Consider the following 9215-nt stretch of genomic DNA (forward strand, 5'->3'; position numbering starts at 1 on the left):
GAGTGTAGTGTCAGTGTACAGGTAATACAGAGATCACCAGTGACATTATACATAGGAGCTCTGTATATAGTGTCAGTCTACAGGTAATACAGAGATCACCAGTGACATTATACACAGGAGCTCTGTATATAGTGTCAGTGTACAGATAATACAGTGATCACCAGTGACATTATACACAGGAGCTCTGTATATAGTGCCAGTGTATAGGTAATGCAGTGATCACTGGTGACATTATACACAGAAGCTCTGTATATAGTATACAATGTACAGGTAATACAGTGATCACCAGTGGGCTCATTTTACCTCTATATAAGTCACTAGTGCGACCACACTTAGAATACTGTGTACAGTTCTGGTCTCCGGTGTATAAGAAAGACATAGCTGAACTGGAGCGGGTGTAGAGAAGAGCGGCCAAGGTTATTATGGGACTGGAGGTTCTGCAATACCAAGACAGGTTATTACACTTGGGGTTATTTAATTTGGAAAATCGAAGGCTTAGGGGTGATCTTATTGCAATGTATAAATATATGCGGGGACAATACAAAGACCTTTTTAATGATCTTTTTACTCTAAGACCTGTGACGAGGACAAGGGGGCATCCTCTACGTCTGGAGGAAAGAAGGTTTAAGCATACTCACAGACGCAGATTCTTTACTGTAAGAGCAGTGAGACTATGGAACTCTCTGCCATATGATGTTGTAATGAGTGATTCCCTACTAAAATTTAAGAAGGGACTGGATGCCTTTCTTGAAAAGTATAATATTACAGGGTATATACACTAGTTTCCTTAATATTGCGTTGATCCAGGGAGCTAGTCTGAATGCCGTAAGTGGAGTCGGGAAGAAATTTTTTCCCCAATGTGAAGCTTAATTGCCACATGGGTTTTTTTTGCCTTCCTCTGGATCAACATGTTAGGGCAAGTTAGGATAGGATATGGGTTGAACTAGATGGACTTAAGGGGGTTTTACACATAGCGATATCGCTAGCAATATCGCTAAATAGTCACCGATTTTGTGACGCAGCAGCGATATTGCTAGCGATATCGCTATGTGTGATACTTTCCTCCGACCGGCTCCCCCGCTGTCTGTCGCTGATCTCGCAGGTCAATTTCTCGTCGGGCGCTTCCTGCTGGCGCTGACGAGCGATGCGTGGACGCGGACGGAGGACGTCATGGTCGCCGCTTTTGAAAGTTAAGTAACCACCGCTGCTGCATCTCTGTGTTGCTAGTGAAATCTGCCTGTTTGGCAGCTCACTAGGGACCATTTAGCGATGCACCAGCGATCCTGACCGGGTCATATCGTGGTCGGGATCGCTGGTGCATAGCTAAATGTAAAGGGGCCTTTAAAGTCTTTCTTCAACCTTAATAACTATGTTACTATATTATACACATGACCTCTGTATATAGTGTCAGTGTACAAGTAATACAGTGATCACCAGTGACATTATACACAGGAGCTCTGCACATAGTGTCAGACTCCAGGTAAAACAGTGATCACCAGTGACATTATACACAGGAGCTCTGTATATAGTATATAATGTACAGGTAATACAGTGATCACCAGTGACATTATACACATGACCTCTGTATATAATGTCAGTGTACAAGTAATACAGGGATCACCAGTGACATTATACACATGACCTCTGTATATAATGTCAGTGTACAAGTAATACAGTGATCACCAGTGACATTATACACAGGAGCTCTGTACATAGTGTCAGACTCCAGGTAATACAGTGATCACCAGTGACATTATACACAGGAGCTCTGTATATAGTATATAATGTACAGGTAATACAGTGATCACCAGTGACATTATACACATGACCTCTGTATATAATGTCAGTGTACAAGTAATACAGGGATCACCAGTGACATTATACACAGGAGCTCTGTGCATAGTGTCAGACTCCAGGTAAAACAGTGATCACCAGTGACATTATACACAGGAGCTCTGTATATAGTATATAATGTACAGGTAATACAGTGATTACCAGTGACATTGTACACATGACCTCTGTATATAGTGTCAGTGTACAAGTAATACAGTGATCACCAGTGACATTATACACAGGAACTGTATATATAGTGTCAATGTACAGGTAATGCAGTGATCACTAATGTTATTATACACAGTTGCTCTGTACATAGTGGACAGGTAATACAGTGACCATCAGTGACATTATATACAGGAGCTCTGTATATAGTGTACAGGTAATAAAGTGACCACCGGTGACATTATACACAGAGCTCTGTATATAGTATAATGGCCCCATATAGTGCTCCAAAGAGTTTAATGAGCCCCATATGTTACTGCATACAGTATAGTTCCCCCATATATTGCTCCATACAGTATATAATTGCCCCCATATAATTCTCAATACAGCATATAATGGCTCCCATATATTGCTCCATACAGTGTAATGAGCCCCATATAGTGTTACATATAGTATAATGGCCCCATATAATGCTCCATACAGCATAATGTTTCCCATATATTGCTCCATGCAGTATAATGGGCCCCATATAGTGCTACATACAGTATAATGGCTCCATATACTGCTCCATGCAATATAATGGGCCCCATATAATGCTCCTTACATTGAAAAAAACCCTCTCTTCTCCCATGGTCCGCAGGTCCTGTCGCCTTAGTGTCCTCTGACTCTCTGCAGTGTTCAGCAAAGAGTCCTTGAGGAAGGTTGTTCTGCCCTCTGAATATAGGGCAAATATGTTTGTATTATGTGCTTGTTTAGTTATAGCACCATCCAGTGGTGGCTGAATTTATAGCTGTATCTTTAATAGCATTTACAGCCTGTGTCTTTAACAGAGTGTTGCATTGTGGGATTGAAGCAATGTATCTGGGATGAGGAAGATGCCATTTTCTTCTGTGTATTTCATAGGACGCACGTGTTTATTTGTCCTCCTGTAACTCCCCTACTTGAGTTGTTATCCGGGTAAAGCATATCTGGTAAGATTAATATCTTTTCTTGCAATACAGTGTTACAGAGATGTTATTAACTGTATAGCAGCCAGTGCTCAGTAGATGTAATTAGACACCTGTGTATTCCATGTAAAGTTTGCATCACACTGTATACTTCCTGTAATTGTGTTAGCTGTGTGATCATTTGCACAATACTTACGTCGTTTGTCTTCTTTATTGTTACCGCATGTTCTATACTCTTCACCAATAAACAAGTTAGACTACAGATAACAGTCTGCTTATTTTGGAAGATGGAAGGTGGTTTATGCTGTATGCTAGAGTGCACATCGTGTCAACGTGTATGAAGGCAGAGCAAAGGTTCTCACTAAGAAACCAAAACGTTGCCATGTTGGGCCATTAAATAAGAAGCTTTTTCACTTGGCTGTTGTACTGCCTCCCATCTCTGAACTTTTATATTTCAAAATCTATTTTGGGTCTCATTCAATTTAATGAGATGTAATCACTAATGCCAAATTCAATCAAAGTTTTAGTTCCATCCGCTCTCACATATTTACTTTTTTATGTAACTAATTAATGATATACTTAGTGATAACTCATGGACGGCTCACTGATATTCCCCGTAGCTTCCTCGGGAAAGGATTGATGCAAAAAGAGAATATTTTCTATATATAACGCAACCAACATAGTATAAAGCTTAAGTGGTTGGATTTTAATTAGTTTGACTAAAACATCGTACAGACTTACAAAGAAAAAAAAATCAAAAATAAAATGACAAAAAGGAAGATGAGCCAAAGAATTTTTTTTGTCCAAAACTTCTGTTCATCGCCATTTTTTTCAAGAAGGACATAGAATTTCGGATCATGGGTGGATGATAATTGAGGTTATTAGTAAATGTAAAACTTGATTTTTTCTTTACTTGGTTAAATGTTTTAATATTTGTGTGAAGAGAGACTAGAGATCTATAGTGAATATCCACTTTCCTTTTTTTTTAATCCCAGCTGATTAATTTTCTACTATATATTCTGATAAATAGCTCAAATCTTTTGACTACACACACAAAAAATATTTTTAAAAACATTTTGTCTGCCTGCTATCACCACTAGGGGGAGCCCGTACCCAGTAATCACACAGTATGTAGATAGCTCCTTAGCTCCCTCTAGTGGTACCTGCAGGTTTTCAGAATGTTAAGTTTTATATCCAAGTCTATGTAGTAAATTTGGCACAAGTCACAGTAAAAAAAAAAAAAAAAAATTTAATGGGGGAAAATGGGTCAAATTTATACCGCAAATCTGTATGCAGTTTACAGAAATCCAATTCATGTACATACTCTGGCTATTATAAGTCTACAACTCTCAGCATGCCTTGACAGCTGAAGGCAACCACAAGGGCATGCTGCGGGCTATAGTTTTGCAACTGCTGGATTTGGACCAATGCGCAGTCCGTTTGCGTCAAGAAACCCACTAATTGTGCTTTACTCACCCTCCCTGAGTCTCCGCCACTGATGCCAGTGGTGTATGTTACCGTCTGCAGCACTGACATGTCGTCAGCACCAACAGCGCTCAATGGTTCCACCTGAGTCGACGGCTTGAGCTGCTCAAGAGTCGCTGAACTCACTAAGCGGTTGCAGCATTGTCTGCACGAAGTCAGCGCTGCCAACAATAACAGAGGCCACGATCGGCGACGGAGATTCAGCACTGGACCTGGGCAGGGTGGGTAAAGATTAGTTGTGTTCTTTTATGTTGTTTTTTTTCAAGACAAATTGCTCTAGGAGACAGGGATTTTCCAAAAATGGAAAACTCCTGTAAAATATAATCAAATGTATATTTTTTTTAATTTTTTTTCCAATTATTTTTTCTTAAGTTTAACAGTAACAAAATAGATTTTCAAACATCACTATTAATAATAATTTTTTAACTATAAAATAACAGGGTTGTGAGAGTAGTAAGAAGAAGTCTAAGTTGTTGGGATAAAGGTATGAACAAAATAACAAGGTTGGGGGAGGCAGAAAGGGGGAATGGAAACAGGAAATCAGATAAAGAGGGGAAGAAGGAAAGGGAAAAGGGAGTCAGAACTACTTAATGGTCGAACAATTGACCAGTAAATATTATAATAAACAATTATACCTAAATTCTAATGTTTCTAGGATACCTATAAGGTTGCCATCTGCCTGAGAGGTGGTACTGCTAAGCAATTAGATCAAAGTTGTCCCAAATTTTCTATTCCAGAGAGACCAATTTTTTATGGATTTTGCAATGTTTTAAAGAGCGTAGTTATGTTCATAAATGTTATGGGTCGCAATTTTTTCAATAATATCTTCTATTGTAGGGGGATCTTTGCACTTCTGAAAGGTAGCTATCAGATGGTTGGTAGTAATAAGTATATGACAGACAATATAATGTAAGCCTCCCAACCGTCCTGGATCCAGCGGGACAGTCCCGATTTTGACAGCCTGCCCCGCTGTCCTGGCCGGGAGCTTACGTTTCCCACACTGCACTGATAATCCGCCACGCCCCCCATGCACCGACCCCATCCATTCCTCGCCCTCCCAGAGAGACCCACCGCAGCCCCTCACTGTTAATAAATCCAAGCAATGACGTCACTAGGCTGCTATGTGCACACAGAACCTGTGATGAGGTCACAGGAGGGGAGGAGTCAGGGGTCACATAATCAGGGACCTCAGTGCCTGCAGGACTCTGCTGTGCTGGTTGTCATGATGCTGTGTGACGTCCGTCCGCGGATCTGGACTGCAGTAGGGACAGTACCCCGAGACCCTTAACCCCTATACAGGGATCTGGAATTGTAGCAAGGCCCAGGGGGTGGCTGCCTGGTGGAGCAGTGCTCCAGAGCAGGACGGTCGCCAATAGGGAAGAAGGCGGGGAACCAAAAACGTAGCAGCAGAGGTACAGAAACGGCAGGCAGTGGCAGAGTCGACAGTCCAGGCCAAGGTCACAAAACGGGAGAGCGGCAAGGTACAAAAACAGCAGGCAGTAGCAGAGTCGAATATCCAGGCCAAGGTCACAAACCGGGAGAATGGCAGAGGTGCAAAATCATCAGGCAGTAGAGGGGTCAGAAATCCAGGCTGAGGTCAGAGTTAAACAATAGCAAATCACACAGTAGCACATAGGGGAACCAAGAATATATCCAGTGGCTTGCAAGACCAGTCCCAAGGTATTTGAGGGATCAGGTCATCCCTCACAGGCTCCCGGACTGATGATGTCATCAGGACCGCCCCCAGGACCAGGCCAGATGGTGATGCACCAACCCCTTCATGATTGACAGAGGAAAGGAATAAGCCACACATTGGGGATCACCCAACATAGGATTTAGCAAAAATTATAACAATCTTTATTTAGACACAAAAAACAAACACCCAATCGTTAAAAACATTAAAATTAGTCACACATGCGACATAAAAATCTAGGCTCAAAATGTTTCGACCTGTGGGTCTTTCTCTGTTTTCTTTTTTCTCTCTCTCTGTTCTTTCTTTCACTCTCTGTTCTTTCCCCTCTTTCTCTCTCTCTGTTCTTTCTTTCCCCATTCTTTCTCTCTCTGTTCTTTCGCTCTGTTCTCTTTCTCTCTGTTTTCTCTCTCTATTCTTTCTTTTTCTCTCTGTTCTTTCTTTCTCTGTTTCTTTCGTTCTTTCTGTCTGTTGTTTCTTTCTCTCAGTACGAGTCAGTGTGCCCACAGTACCAGCCACTGTGCCCATAATGCCATCCACTGTGCCCATAATGCTAGCCGCAATGATACTAACGCATCCAAACGCATGATGCGTTACTTCATGGCGCACCCGCCAAATGCTGCAGACCGCGTTCCAGGGTGCGTCATGAAGTAACGCATCATGCCAATTTTGGATGCGTTAGTATCACTGTGGCCAAAGGGTGCGTTAGTGCTGTTATGTAACGGATCGCGTTGAACGCAGGGCCAGGAGGATTCAGGACAACACTACAGGGAGGAGGATAGACGACGTCAGTTGTTGCTGCTAAGGGCTCATACTCACTTGCGAGAGAGTCGCGTGTTTCTCGTCTGGAAACCTGGCACTGCCGCCAGCACTGGGACTGAAGCGTGCGGTTACATGTACTTCGACGCAGCCGCCCCCTCCGGTCTGAGTGCCGGCGGCAGTGCCAGGTTTCCATGCGAGAGACTCGCACGAGAATCACGCGACTCTCTCGCAAGTGAGTATGAGCCCTTAGGCTAGGGTAAGTAATGTAAAGTGATTTTAGGTAAAACCTGTGGAGAGATCTAGGTCCAGCTCCAGTCAATACTGTATATAGAGTTGGTTTCACACGTGCATATTTTGGCTGCACACGGATCCGTTTTCGTCACCACTGACTTTCAGTGGTGACGGATGGGACTTGCATGTGCATCCAGTTGTCACCGTTTTCCCACAGATCCGTGTGTCTGCATATTTTATCAGACGCACAAAAACGTAACTTGTTGCAGTTTTGTGTCATCTGAAAAACACGCAGGCACAGGGAGACGCACGGATCCGCGGCTACACATCTGGAATTAACATGGAGCTCTATGGAGCACGGATCCAGGAGAACACGGATCCATGTGCAGGGATCCGTTTTGCTGCACTGAGCATGTGTAGGGTCGGAGGGCCGGGCTGAGGGGTGGTCCCTCTGTGTACCGCGCAGTGACGTGTAGACACAAGATGGAGGCAAGTTTCGGGTGCAACAGGTCCAAGTTTATTCTCTCACTGTCCACACGACAGCCTCACAGCACACCACAATCCTCTTCAAGGCTCTCCGGTTACAGAACACATCGATGTACCGCACTTTTCACCTGGGACGTATATCTACACACCGTCTCTTCGCACTTAGTGATGCTCTGACAGCTCCGTCACTGTGGCTGCCTTAGGCCTGTACACCAACAGTAATTTTACTGGTCAAACATCGTTCCCTATACGGTATCCTTCACCCAGAGCCTCGTCTATACTGCTGTACTTCGTGTCAGGACCACCCCCTGACTTCCTTTCTCCTCAGTCCCCTGGTTACGTTCTCCTCAGAGTGCAGCAACTGTCACAGTCTCCTCGTCACTTGAGCTCCCCCTGGGGACTGGAACTTTCTGGAACCCTCCTGTCAAATTTATAGCTTTCCTGGTTCCCTGTGACTCCGCCCCCCATGACCAACAGTTTCTAAAGCCCTAAGCTGATGTCAAGTCCCTGCCATCTAGTGGTCAACCCACGGTACTGCACGTCACCTACACTTTCCTAGCTGTTTTCCTTTCTGAAATCTGACCAGTCAGTCCGTCCGTCAGGTCACCTTCCCTACACATGCTCGGAAGCGAGGGATGTGCTGTATGGGAAAGTGATGAAACTGTATGGGAACAGACTGCAGACATAATGTAGACTACGTCTGTATGCTGATCTGTCATACAGTGATCTTTCCTGCCTCACTAGAAGGGCTTGTGCCCTGTGTTACAGTGTGGTAATGATAGTAAAATGTATTGGGAGCATGTATATGACATGGGGGCACCTGGTTAGGGGCTGCACGAGTGGGGCTGCGTTCACACTAGTGTTTTGGTACGGTGCGTTGTGATGCGTAGCAATCCTGATGCATCCTGATCCAGATTACATGCTAACATAGATAAAGAAGGCAATAAAGCATTAAATGCTACAGTACGTCCAGCTGTACAAGAAATGGGACCAAATGTGAAAAAATAAACATCAGGAAGGGAAAAAAAATGTGAAAATGAGCTGATTTTCCTGAGTAATGAGCGAAGAGCTGTAATCAGCAGAACACAATGGCGATTAAACACTAATTGGATGGAGGACGAGCGATGCTGCCGGAGAGGAGATAGCACTGTGACTATGACTCTGGGGCAGGATTACAGATGTTTGCAAGAAACTAAGGCATATAGAGGATTAATGTGTGGGCAAGAATGCTTTAACCCCTTCTTGCTGACAAAATGTATACTTGCATCCTAGATATGATGATCATGCCTATTGTCTGTTTAGAACACCCCTGGGAGGTGATGGGAAGATACAATGTGTAGTTCTTGCCATTTAAAATTCCTTTATGTATCACTCATCATAGTGACCTATTGTCATTCTATCTGATTCTGGGGGGGGAAAAAACTTAAAGGGAGTCTGAACACAAAATGACTGAAAGTACAGGTGCTCAGTACACCCTTGGTGAGGCCAGTCTAGGGCACCTTCTGTCTGCTTTCTGTCTAGCTCTGCCAAGGGTGCACTGAGTACATATTTGGTATGAGCAGTCATTTTGTGCCGACAGATTCCATAATCGCTGGTCTTATTGTAGACAGCTTAAT

Source organism: Dendrobates tinctorius, unplaced genomic scaffold (assembly GCF_039654945.1).
Source record: "Dendrobates tinctorius isolate UK_male_01 unplaced genomic scaffold, ASM3965494v1 ptg000085l, whole genome shotgun sequence".
NCBI lineage: Eukaryota > Metazoa > Chordata > Amphibia > Anura > Dendrobatidae > Dendrobates > Dendrobates tinctorius.